The sequence below is a fragment of the Neodiprion pinetum genome, chromosome 1 (genome assembly GCF_021155775.2).
Source record: "Neodiprion pinetum isolate iyNeoPine1 chromosome 1, iyNeoPine1.2, whole genome shotgun sequence".
In the NCBI taxonomy this organism is placed as follows: Eukaryota; Metazoa; Arthropoda; class Insecta; order Hymenoptera; family Diprionidae; genus Neodiprion; species Neodiprion pinetum.
Window position 1 is genome coordinate 35,407,616 of NC_060232.1, and position 13,261 is coordinate 35,420,876.

At 41.5% G+C, this 13,261-nt stretch overlaps 1 protein-coding gene and 1 long non-coding RNA gene across 2 annotated transcripts in view; one reads left to right on the forward strand and one right to left on the reverse strand.

The window, feature by feature from the left end:
* LOC124224833 (lachesin-like) overlaps positions 1-13,261 on the forward strand; it is a 287,180-nt gene that overhangs the window by 117,434 nt on the left and 156,485 nt on the right. The gene's annotated exons all lie outside the window — the stretch shown is intronic.
* On the reverse strand, positions 11,387-12,933 carry LOC138191096 (uncharacterized). Its single transcript, XR_011177388.1, has 3 exons — positions 12,439-12,933; positions 11,547-11,803; positions 11,387-11,486 (listed from the first exon to the last, which is right to left on the reverse strand). It is a non-coding gene; the product is annotated as an uncharacterized lncRNA (long non-coding RNA).

Below are 13,261 nucleotides of genomic sequence, written 5' to 3' on the forward strand. Positions count from 1 at the left end.
TGTCAGCACTTAGCTGATTGTTCTGTGGTATTTTTTGACGAAATTTATTGTCTCAAAATCACAATACTTTGTACTTACATTCATCTGTAAACGTGATTTGTGGCATTATATAGAAATAATCTTACAGGCAGATTCGGCTTGTGTCACATGCACAAAGACAGTGTTCATTCTGTATACTGTAAAGCGAATACCAGAATTTTTTGGGCAGTCATCGTGCCCCAGTCTCCCCTACAACTATGTTATCTGGTAAAACACTGACAACGAGGAAGCGAGCGCACGAGCACAAAAACCAGTTACAGTAGGCATCCGATCCCAAGCGAGCCCGAGCGGCGCGACGCTTCAATGGCCAGCTAATAACTTCGCCATTTTGCGACAATTGATGATAAGGAGATTTTTCTTGTACTGTCCGAATGTGAGTTAAAATACACTCGAAATTTTAAGAAGCTTCGTTAGTTATCTCCAATTGAAAAAAAATAACCGACAATCAACGTTTCTCTTAAAAATTATCATATTTGATTGATTGAAAAAAAAAATGTTGTACTTTTCTCGATCTTTCATATGGCAGCATTTGAAGAACCTGGTTTCCACTTTGAACCGACATCAAAGATATTTTTTCTCCATTATCTGATTTTATTATTGACCTTTTTTCGGATTTACTTGAATATTTAGCTGTATAATTATTATTGATTGCTTCAGTTTTTAACCACTTGTCTACAATAATAGTACTAAATAAATAATCATGATCAAATACCTTCATGTAAACCAATAACAAAAAGCTATGTTACTATTTGTATACTCTCACTCTTGAACCTACTCCTGATCCTACTTCTATTCCTACTCCTACTCTTGATCCCACTCCTATTCCTACTCCTAATTCTGAGTATTAATGTTATGGAATATATAGACTGCGTGTCGAATTAAATCCCATACCGAAATGAACAATTCTTTTATTGTCATATTGTAGCCGGTGAATAATACATATTGTAGCCGATTATTGTAGATCATCTAGTATGTGTCCTAAAAAATTATAAAATTTATAGTATGCATCACGTATTGATCATAAATGTGTCATACATATCAATGTCGTACATGGACCGCATATACATTTATACTTTTTGGTCTCTGCATCATTATCACTTCTGATCTATTTTTATTCATGATCTACGTATACATTCTTCTCTCGGGTACCTGTACCTTAATTGAATCACTGTTTTCCTACGACTTTTGAGAGATATTTGTTCTCATTATTGATTTCTTGTATCGCCTACAAGTCGGTGAGTACACAGAGGCCAAGTACTGGCTTGGGCTTACCGTTGCGTAGGATGTGTTACTCAGAAGGTGAATGCAGCCAGCATCATGTCGAAATCGAAAACTCTCTGATGTTCTGCAATAAGTCCTCAACTCTACCGTTGGAACATCTCACAAAGCAATTTCCGGTTGTCACATCGAAGCCCATTAGAGCGGCTGTCTTTATATTCTTCATCCAATGGTGAGGCTGACCCCTTTGCAGTTTTGACGAAAATTTTCGCGATGTTGAAAAGTGCTGGAATCAATGCTTTGACGCACTATATCGACGTAATTTTGCGAGAAAAATCGATTGGGCGCAGTCGGAATACGCTGCGATCAACGCATCAAAAGTTACAGCCAAAAAACCAGAACCTGAATTTCCGACATTTTTCAGCAGGTGCTTTTTCGCTCGCCATTTCTCTCCTGTTGGTCCTACGCTCTTTTCGCTGCGATTTCTGAGTTCCTGAGGGTCCAATTGGTCGGATAAGGGTCATTAAAATCGAATCTGAGACAAAAAGTTTTTTGCCCAGAAAAAAAAGTAAGGCTAACCCCTTTGTGTTTTTGGCGAAAATTTCCGCGATTTTGAAAAGTGCTGGAATCAATGCTTTGGCGCACTATATCGACGTAATTTTGCGAGAAAAATCGATTGGGCGCAGTCGGAATACGCTGCGATCAACGCATCAAAAGTTACAGCCAAAAAACCAGAACCTGAATTTTCGACATTTTTCAGCAGGTGCTTTTTCGCTCGCCATTTCTCTCCTGTTGGTCCTACGCTCTTTTCGCTGCGATTTCTGAGTTCCTGAAGGGGTCCAATTGGTCGGATAAGGGTCATTTAAATCGAATCTGAGACAAAAAGTTTTTTGCCCGAAAAAAAGTAAGGCTAACCCCTTTGTGTTTTTGGCGAAAATTTTCGCGATTTAGAGAAGTGCTGAAATCAATGCTTTGGCGCACTATATCGACGTAATTTTGCGAGAAAAATCGATTGGGCGCAGTCGGAATACGCTGCGACCAACGCATCAAAAGTTACAGCCAAAAAACCAGATCCTTAATTTTCGACATTTTTCAGCAGGTGCTTTTTCGCTCGCCATTTCTCTCCTGTTGATCCTACGCACTTTTCGCTGCGATTTCTAAGTTCCTGAGGGTCCAATTGGTCGGATAAGGGTCATTTAAATCGAATCTGAGACCGAAAGTTTTTTGCCCAAAAAAAAAGTAAGGCTAACCCCTTTGTGTTTTTGGCGAAAATTTTCGCGATTTTGAAAAGTGCTGGAATCAATGCTTTGGCGCACTGTATCGACGTAATTTTGCGAGAAAAATCGATTGGGCGCAGTCGGAATACGCTGCGATCAACGCATCAAAAGTTACAGCCAAAAAACCAGAACCTGAATTTCCGACATTTTTCAGCAGGTGCTTTTTCGCTCGCCATTTCTCTCCTGTTGATCCTACGCTCTTTTCGCTGCGATTTCTGAGTTCCTGGGGGTCCAATTGGTCGGATAAGGGTCATTTAAATCGAATCTGAGACCAAACGTTTTTTGCCCAAAAAAAAAGAAAGGCTAACCCCTTTGTGTTTTTGGCGAAAATTTTCGCGATTTTGAAAAGTGCTGGAATCAATGCTTTGGCGCACTATATCGACGTAATTTTGCGAGAAAAATCGATTGGGCGCAGTCGGAATACGCTGCGATCAACGCATCAAAAGTTACAGCCAAAAAACCAGAACCTGAATTTTCGACATTTTTCAGCAGGTGCTTTTTCGCTCGCCATTTCTCTCCTGTTGATCCTACGCACTTTTCGCTGCGATTTCTAAGTTCCTGAGGGTCCAATTGGTCGGATAAGGGTCATTTAAATCGAATCTGAGACCGAAAGTTTTTTGCCCAAAAAAAAAGTAAGGCTAACCCCTTTGTGTTTTTGGCGAAAATTTTCGCGATTTTGAAAAGTGCTGGAATCAATGCTTTGGCGCACTGTATCGACGTAATTTTGCGAGAAAAATCGATTGGGCGCAGTCGGAATGCGCTGCGATCAACGCATCAAAAGTTACAGCCAAAAAACCAGAACCTGAATTTCCGACATTTTTCAGCAGGTGCTTTTTCGCTCGCCATTTCTCTCCTGTTGATCCTACGCTCTTTTCGCTGCGATTTCTGAGTTCCTGGGGGTCCAATTGGTCGGATAAGGGTCATTTAAATCGAATCTGAGACCAAACGTTTTTTGCCCAAAAAAAAAGGAAGGCTAACCCCTTTGTGTTTTTGGCGAAAATTTTCGCGATTTTGAAAAGTGCTGGAATCAATGCTTTGGCGCACTATATCGACGTAATTTTGCGAGAAAAATCGATTGGGCGCAGTCGGAATACGCTGCGATCAACGCATCAAAAGTTACAGCCAAAAAACCAGAACCTGAATTTTCGACATTTTTCAGCAGGTGCTTTTTCGCTCGCCATTTCTCTCCTGTTGATCCTACGCTCTTTTCGCTGCGATTTCTGAGTTCCTGAGGGTCCAATTGGTCGGATAAGGGTCATTTAAATCGAATCTGAGACAAAAAGTTTTTTGCCCGAAAAAAAGTAAGGCTAACCCCTTTGTGTTTTTGTCGAAAATTTTCGCGATTTAGAAAAGTGCTGAAATCAATGCTTTGGCGCACTATATCGACGTAATTTTGCGAGAAAAATCGATTGGGCGCAGTCGGAATACGCTGCGATCAACGCATCAAAAGTAACAGCCAAAAAACCAGATCCGTAATTTTCGACATTTTTCAGCAGGTGCTTTTTCGCTCGCCATTTCTCTCCTGTTGATCCTACGCACTTTTCGCTGCGATTTCTAAGTTCCTGAGGGTCCAATTGGTCGGATAAGGGTCATTTAAATCGAATCTGAGACCGAAAGTTTTTTGCCCAAAAAAAAAGTAAGGCTAACCCCTTTGTGTTTTTGGCAAAAATTTTCGCGATTTTGAAAAGTGCTGGAATCAATGCTTTGGCGCACTGTATCGACGTAATTTTGCGAGAAAAATCGATTGGGCGCAGTCGGAATACGCTGCGATCAACGCATCAAAAGTTACAGCCAAAAAACCAGAACCTGAATTTCCGACATTTTTCAGCAGGTGCTTTTTCGCTCGCCATTTCTCTCCTGTTGGTCCAACGCTCTTTTCGCTGCGATTTCTGAGTTCCTGAGGGTCCAATTGGTCGAATAAGGGTCATTCAAATCGGATCTGAGACCAAAAGTTTTTTGCCCAAAAAAAAGTAAGGCTAACCCCTTTGTGTTTTTGGCGAAAATTTTCGCGATTTAGAAAAGTGCTGAAATCAATGCTTTGGCGCACTATATCGACGTAATTTCGCGAGAAAAATCGATTGGGCGCAGTCGGAATACGCTGCGATCAACGCATCAAAAGTTACAGCCAAAAAACCAGAACCTGAATTTCCGACATTTTTCAGCAGGTGCTTTTTCGCTCGCCATTTCTCTCCTGTTGGTCCTACGCTCTTTTCGCTGCGATTTCTGAGTTCCTGAGGGTCCAATTGGTCGGATAAGGGTCATTCAAATCGGATCTGAGACCAAAAGTTTTTCGCCCAAAAAAAAGTAAGGCTAACCCCTTTGTGTTTGTGGCGAAAATCTTAGCGATTTTGAAAAGTGCTGGAATCAATGCTTTGGCGCACTATATCGACGTAATTTTGCGAGAAAAATCGATTGGGCGCAGTCGGAATACGCTGCAATCAACGCATCAAAAGTTACAGCCAAAGAACCAGAACCTGAATTTTCGACATTTTTCAGCAGGTGCTCTTTCGCTCGCCATTTCTCTCCTGTTGGTCCTACGCTCTTTTCGCTGCGATTTCTGAGTTCCTGAGGGTCCAATTGGTCGGATAAGGGTCATTAAAATCGAATCTGAGACAAAAAGTTTTTTGCCCAAAAAAAAAGTAAGGCTAACCCCTTTGTGTTTTTGGCGAAAATTTCCGCGATTTTGAAAAGTGCTGGAATCAATGCTTTGGCGCACTATATCGACGTAATTTTGCGAGAAAAATCGATTGGGCGCAGTCGGAATACGCTGCGATCAACGCATCAAAAGTTACAGCCAAAAAACCAGAACCTGAATTTTCGACATTTTTCAGCAGGTGCTTTTTCGCTCGCCATTTCTCTCCTGTTGGTCCTACGCTCTTTTCGCTGCGATTTCTGAGTTCCTGAAGGGGTCCAATTGGTCGGATAAGGGTCATTTAAATCGAATCTGAGACCGAAAGTTTTTTGCCCAAAAAAAAAGTAAGGCTAACCCCTTTGTGTTTTTGGCGAAAATTTTCGCGATTTTGAAAAGTGCTGGAATCAATGCTTTGGCGCACTGTATCGACGTAATTTTGCGAGAAAAATCGATTGGGCGCAGTCGGAATGCGCTGCGATCAACGCATCAAAAGTTACAGCCAAAAAACCAGAACCTGAATTTCCGACATTTTTCAGCAGGTGCTTTTTCGCTCGCCATTTCTCTCCTGTTGATCCTACGCTCTTTTCGCTGCGATTTCTGAGTTCCTGGGGGTCCAATTGGTCGGATAAGGGTCATTTAAATCGAATCTGAGACCAAACGTTTTTTGCCCAAAAAAAAAGGAAGGCTAACCCCTTTGTGTTTTTGGCGAAAATTTTCGCGATTTTGAAAAGTGCTGGAATCAATGCTTTGGCGCACTATATCGACGTAATTTTGCGAGAAAAATCGATTGGGCGCAGTCGGAATACGCTGCGATCAACGCATCAAAAGTTACAGCCAAAAAACCAGAACCTGAATTTTCGACATTTTTCAGCAGGTGCTTTTTCGCTCGCCATTTCTCTCCTGTTGGTCCTACGCTCTTTTCGCTGCGATTTCTGAGTTCCTGAGGGTCCAATTGGTCGGATAAGGGTCATTTAAATCGAATCTGAGACAAAAAGTTTTTTGCCCGAAAAAAAGTAAGGCTAACCCCTTTGTGTTTTTGTCGAAAATTTTCGCGATTTAGAAAAGTGCTGAAATCAATGCTTTGGCGCACTATATCGACGTAATTTTGCGAGAAAAATCGATTGGGCGCAGTCGGAATACGCTGCGATCAACGCATCAAAAGTAACAGCCAAAAAACCAGATCCGTAATTTTCGACATTTTTCAGCAGGTGCTTTTTCGCTCGCCATTTCTCTCCTGTTGATCCTACGCACTTTTCGCTGCGATTTCTGAGTTCCTGAAGGTCCAATTGGTCGGATAAGGGTCATTTAAATCGAATCTGAGACCGAAAGTTTTTTGCCCAAAAAAAAAGTAAGGCTAACCCCTTTGTGTTTTTGGCAAAAATTTTCGCGATTTTGAAAAGTGCTGGAATCAATGCTTTGGCGCACTGTATCGACGTAATTTTGCGAGAAAAATCGATTGGGCGCAGTCGGAATACGCTGCGATCAACGCATCAAAAGTTACAGCCAAAAAACCAGAACCTGAATTTCCGACATTTTTCAGCAGGTGCTTTTTCGCTCGCCATTTCTCTCCTGTTGGTCCAACGCTCTTTTCGCTGCGATTTCTGAGTTCCTGAGGGTCCAATTGGTCGAATAAGGGTCATTCAAATCGGATCTGAGACCAAAAGTTTTTTGCCCAAAAAAAAGTAAGGCTAACCCCTTTGTGTTTTTGGCGAAAATTTTCGCGATTTAGAAAAGTGCTGAAATCAATGCTTTGGCGCACTATATCGACGTAATTTTGCGAGAAAAATCGATTGGGCGCAGTCGGAATACGCTGCGATCAACGCATCAAAAGTTACAGCCAAAAAACCAGATCCTTAATTTTCGACATTTTTCAGCAGGTGCTTTTTCGCTCGCCATTTCTCTCCTGTTGATCCTACGCACTTTTCGCTGCGATTTCTAAGTTCCTGAGGGTCCAATTGGTCGGATAAGGGTCATTTAAATCGAATCTGAGACCGAAAGTTTTTAGCCCAAAAAAAAAGTAAGGCTAACCCCTTTGTGTTTTTGGCGAAAATTTTCGCGATTTTGAAAAGTGCTGGAATCAATGCTTTGGCGCACTATATCGACGTAATTTTGCGAGAAAAATTGATTGGGCGCAGTCGGAATACGCTGCGATCAACGCATCTAAAGTTACAGTCAAAAAACCAGAACCTGAATTTTCTACATTTTTCAGCAGGTGCTTTCTCGCTCGCCATTTCTCTCCTGTTGGTCCTGCGCTCTTTTCGCTGCGATTTCTGAGTTCCAATGGTCGGATAAGGGTCATTTAAATCGAATCTGAGACCGAAAGTTTTTTGCCCAAAAAAAAAGTAAGGCTAACCCCTTTGTGTTTTTGGCGAAAATTTTCGCGATTTAGAAAAGTGCTGAAATCAATGCTTTGGCGCACTATATCGACGTAATTTTGCGAGAAAAATCGATTGGGCGCAGTCGGAATACGCTGCGATCAACGCATCAAAAGTAACAGCCAAAAAACCAGATCCGTAATTTTCGACATTTTTCAGCAGGTGCTTTTTCGCTCGCCATTTCTCTCCTGTTGATCCTACGCACTTTTCGCTGCGATTTCTAAGTTCCTGAGGGTCCAATTGGTCGGATAAGGGTCATTTAAATCGAATCTGAGACCGAAAGTTTTTTGCCCAAAAAAAAAGTAAGGCTAACCCCTTTGTGTTTTTGGCAAAAATTTTCGCGATTTTGAAAAGTGCTGGAATCAATGCTTTGGCGCACTGTATCGACGTAATTTTGCGAGAAAAATCGATTGGGCGCAGTCGGAATACGCTGCGATCAACGCATCAAAAGTTACAGCCAAAAAACCAGAACCTGAATTTCCGACATTTTTCAGCAGGTGCTTTTTCGCTCGCCATTTCTCTCCTGTTGGTCCAACGCTCTTTTCGCTGCGATTTCTGAGTTCCTGAGGGTCCAATTGGTCGAATAAGGGTCATTCAAATCGGATCTGAGACCAAAAGTTTTTTGCCCAAAAAAAAGTAAGGCTAACCCCTTTGTGTTTTTGGCGAAAATTTTCGCGATTTAGAAAAGTGCTGAAATCAATGCTTTGGCGCACTATATCGACGTAATTTCGCGAGAAAAATCGATTGGGCGCAGTCGGAATACGCTGCGATCAACGCATCAAAAGTTACAGCCAAAAAACCAGAACCTGAATTTCCGACATTTTTCAGCAGGTGCTTTTTCGCTCGCCATTTCTCTCCTGTTGGTCCTACGCTCTTTTCGCTGCGATTTCTGAGTTCCTGAGGGTCCAATTGGTCGGATAAGGGTCATTCAAATCGGATCTGAGACCAAAAGTTTTTCGCCCAAAAAAAAGTAAGGCTAACCCCTTTGTGTTTGTGGCGAAAATCTTAGCGATTTTGAAAAGTGCTGGAATCAATGCTTTGGCGCACTATATCGACGTAATTTTGCGAGAAAAATCGATTGGGCGCAGTCGGAATACGCTGCAATCAACGCATCAAAAGTTACAGCCAAAGAACCAGAACCTGAATTTTCGACATTTTTCAGCAGGTGCTCTTTCGCTCGCCATTTCTCTCCTGTTGGTCCTACGCTCTTTTCGCTGCGATTTCTGAGTTCCTGAGGGTCCAATTGGTCGGATAAGGGTCATTTAAATCGAATCTGAGACCGAAAGTTTTTTGCTCAAAAAAAAAGTAAGGCTAACCCCTTTGTTTTTTTGGCGAAAATTTTCGCGATTTTGAAAAGTGCTGGAATCAATGCTTTGGCGCACTGTATCGACGTAATTTTGCGAGAAAAATCGATTGGGTGCAGTCGGAATACGCTGCGATCAACGCATCAAAAGTTACAGCCAAAAAACCAGAACCTGAATTTCCGACATTTTTCAGCAGGTGCTTTTTCGCTCGCCGTTTCTCTCCTGTTGGTCCTACGCTCTTTTCGCTGCGATTTCTGTGTTCCTGAGGGTCCAATTGGTCGGATAAGGGTCATTTAAATCGAATCTGAGACCAAAAGTTTTTTGCCCAAAAAAAAAGTAAGGCTAACCCCTTTGTGTTTTTGGCGAAAATTTCCGCGATTTTGAAAAGTGCTGGAATCAATGCTTTGGCGCACTATATCGACGTAATTTTGCGAGAAAAATCGATTGGGCGCAGTCGGAATACGCTGCGATCAACGCATCAAAAGTTACAGCCAAATAACCAGATCCTTAATTTTCGACATTTTTCAGCAGGTGCTTTTTCGCTCGCCATTTCTCTCCTGTTGATCCTACGCTCTTTTCGCTGCGATTTCTGAGTTCCTGAGGGTCCAATTGGTCGGATAAGGGTCATTTAAATCGAATCTGAGACCAAAAGTTTTTTGCCCAAAAAAAAAGTAAGGCTAACCCCTTTGTGTTTTTGGCGAAAATTTTAGCGATTTTGAAAAGTGCTGGAATCAATGCTTTGGCGCACTATATCGACGTAATTTTGCGAGAAAAATCGATTGGGCGCAGTCGGAATACGCTGCGATCAACGCATTTAAAGTTACAGCCAAAAAACCAGATCCTTAATTTTCGACATTTTTCAGCAGGTGCTTTTTCGCTCGCCATTTCTCTCCTGTTGGTCCCACGCTCTTCTCGCTGCGATTTCTGAGTTCCTGAGGGTCCAATTGGTCGGATAAGGGTCATTTAAATCGAATCTGAGACCAAAAGTTTTTTGCCCAAAAAAAAAGTAAGGCTAACCCCTTTGTGTTTTTGGCGAAAATTTTCGCGATTTTGAAATGTGCTGGAATCAATGCTTTGGCGCACTATATCGACGTAATTTTGCGAGAAAAATCGATTGGGCGCAGTCGGAATACGCTGCGATCAACGCATCTAAAGTTACAGCCAAAAAACCAGAACCTGAATTTTCGACATTTTTCAGCCGGTGCTTTCTCGCTCGCCATTTCTCTCCTGTTGGTCCTGCGCTCTTTTCGCTGCGATTTCTGAGTTCCAATGGTCGGATAAGGGTCATTTAAATCGAATCTGAGACCGAAAGTTTTTTGCCCAAAAAAAAAGTAAGGCTAACCCCTTTGTGTTTTTGGCGAAAATTTTCGCGATTTTGAAAAGTGCTGGAATCAATGCTTTGGCGCACTATATCGACGTAATTTTGCGAGAAAAATTGATTGGGCGCAGTCGGAATACGCTGCGATCAACGCATCTAAAGTTACAGTCAAAAAACCAGAACCTGAATTTTCTACATTTTTCAGCAGGTGCTTTTTCGCTCGCCATTTCTCTCCTGTTGGTCCCACGCTCTTTTCGCTGCGATTTCTGAGTTCCTGAGGTTCCAATTGGTCGGATAAGGGTCATTTAAATCGAATCTGAGACCGAAAGTTTTTTGCCCAAAAAAAAAGTAAGGCTAACCCCTTTGTGTTTTTGGCGAAAATTTTCGCTTTTTTGCATAGTGCTGGAATCAATCCTTTGGCGCACTACATCGACCCAATTTTGCGAGAGAAATCGATTGGGCGCAATTCTAATACGCTGCGATCAACGCATCAAAAGTTACAGCCAAAAAACGAGAACCCGTGTCTTCGACATTTTTTAGCAGGTGCTTTTTCGCTAGTCATTTCCTCGTTCACCTCTGACCACTTTGGGTTATACCTTGAATAGTTATAACTATTTCCAGTATGTGAACGCATCGAAAATATTGTGTAAAGAATAATGTAAATAAATAATCAATCAATAATATAAATAATTTCACTCTTGCATTCATGTCTACTTAATTAGTCCTAGTGCGAAAAATGAATTGAAATAATTTATTGTAAACACGACAAGTTCGAAAAATGTTAGATACAATGTGATTACAATTTCCATCAAATATTATAAAAATCTTAAACTCAATGATCACAAATCCTCGTCCTCCTCGTCCACCTAGTACTCCTCGCCTCTCTCATCCTCCACCTCCGACCACTTCCAACCACCGCCAACCACTTCCACCAACCACCGATAACCACCTTGGGTATACCCGCAATGGTAATAAATATTTTCAGTATAAGAACAAACTATTGTGTAAGGATTCATATATTGTTTTTATTGACACATTTCACCACGAAGATTATGAGAAAATCATACAAGATTATAGAAATTTTATTAGCGCATTGATAGCTACTGATTTGGGCTTGCGTGAAAAAGGAATTGACAACATTTATTGTAAACATGACAAGTTCAAAAAATTTTAGATGAAATATAATTACAATTGTCTTTAAATATTACAAAAGTGTTATGCTCACTGTGAAGAAATCGTCGTCATCCTCGACCACCTTGTTCTCCTTGTCTTCCTCGTCCTCCCCCTCCACGTCCTACTTTTGTCCCGGAAGTCAAATTTCACCTGGTAGCGGACCTGGAGCCCAGAAACTACGCAGCGCTTGACCTGGAAGTCAAGTTTCACCAGGTAGCGGACCTGGAGCGCAGGAACCACGGAGCACTCGTCCCGGAAGTCGAGTTTCACCAGGTACCGGACCTGGAGTGCAGAAACTACGGACGCTTGTCCTGGGCCTCGAGTTGCACCAGGAAGCGGCCCCGGAGCGCTGTATCCAGGAGGTAGAGAACCCGGTACTTGAAATCTGCGGAGCGTGATTCTCATCCGTCCGCTCTACTGCGTGGTTGTTTCCAGACTGAGGAATTCGGCTAGCTGATTGTTGATTACTATAGATCGGTGACGTCGAGAGAAAAAAAATTTTGGGTGACGTCATTTTCTGAACATCCAAACTTTGGTTTCGAACTTTAATACTATGTATAATGACGTATGATGTATGATGATGTATGACGTATAATGTATGATGATATGATATGATTCTTTCCATTCAATCGAAGTTTGTGAAATATGTTGTTACGAATCCATTCAGACGCTATATCGAAGCAATCCACGAGAAGTGTCGATTACGGCTAGTATAAGCTCGCAGCGAAAAGCGGATCGGAAGTTTCAGCCGAAAGACTGATTTGTTTCGTATTTCCTGATTTTCCAAAAACTGATTACGATCTTTATTTCATAATAACCTATCAATGCTTGGTACAACTACTGAATTTACATGTCCCTTTATTGTGCATCATTGGACACAAAATGAGTATATTATTATTCGTTAATTTTTCCGGCCAATAAGCGTAATAATGGCCTTTTTAAGAATGTTTTAGCATTATGTGTAGAATTTGGTGTCATTTACATCTACAACATGCGAAGGCTAAATACGCCATAGTTACTGTTTGTACAGTTTGTTAATCAGGGCGGATAATTGAATTCAAGTGAAGTACAATAAAGTTGGAGTTTTTTACTAATTACGTACCTGCTGTATTATTTCATATGCTGTACATGATTGTAAACTAAAAATGGTCTTACTTCAGTCGCACAAGATCTTGGACTTTTACTTTGGCCTCGTCGACTTACTCCTATCCGCCTTGAAAGTGTCAAAACGCAAGCATCAGAGTACGGCGAGTTGCCGTCCGTGATATTTTCAGGAGTCAATGAATCAGAAATCTGTCAACTGTGGAAACCGTACAATTTAGGTAATCGAGTATAATTTCCAATTCTAAGCGTTAAAAAGTTCTTGAAAAGACTTCTTTCCGCAGTGCAATTACGTCTCTATTCCGATATCTGAATTCCAGGAACGTGTCTCCAGCCTAATTCTTCATAAGCTTCACAAATATGAAACTCCATGAAACTTCTATTAAGTTCCACAATTTCATCATGCCGTAATTTTTTGTTCACAGCAAACCGTCCCATTTCGTAAATTGTATAATAGTAGAAGATACGGCTGAAGATTTTGCCTGAAGATACGGTTCGATATTGTAATATGATTTATTATACATCAAACGTAGTTTCATTTTTTATACCGCTCACGGTAAGTTCTATCTTCACGGTGCCGTGATTCTGCAATTCACTTTTCAGTATGGCGGTAATTTATCGAAAATTACTCTGTTTCAATGGAAAACTCAATCAGGCTTGGCCACACATGTGAATAGCTCACAGACCGCGACGTTGCAGCTACACGGAGCCGGCGAGATGTGTAGTTGTGAGTCAACGCAGCCTGCATAGAGCATAATGAACAAGATCCCTACTCCTTGGATAGCCACCTTTCTCTGTCCAGTTAGTCTGGGCCCACAAGGCCC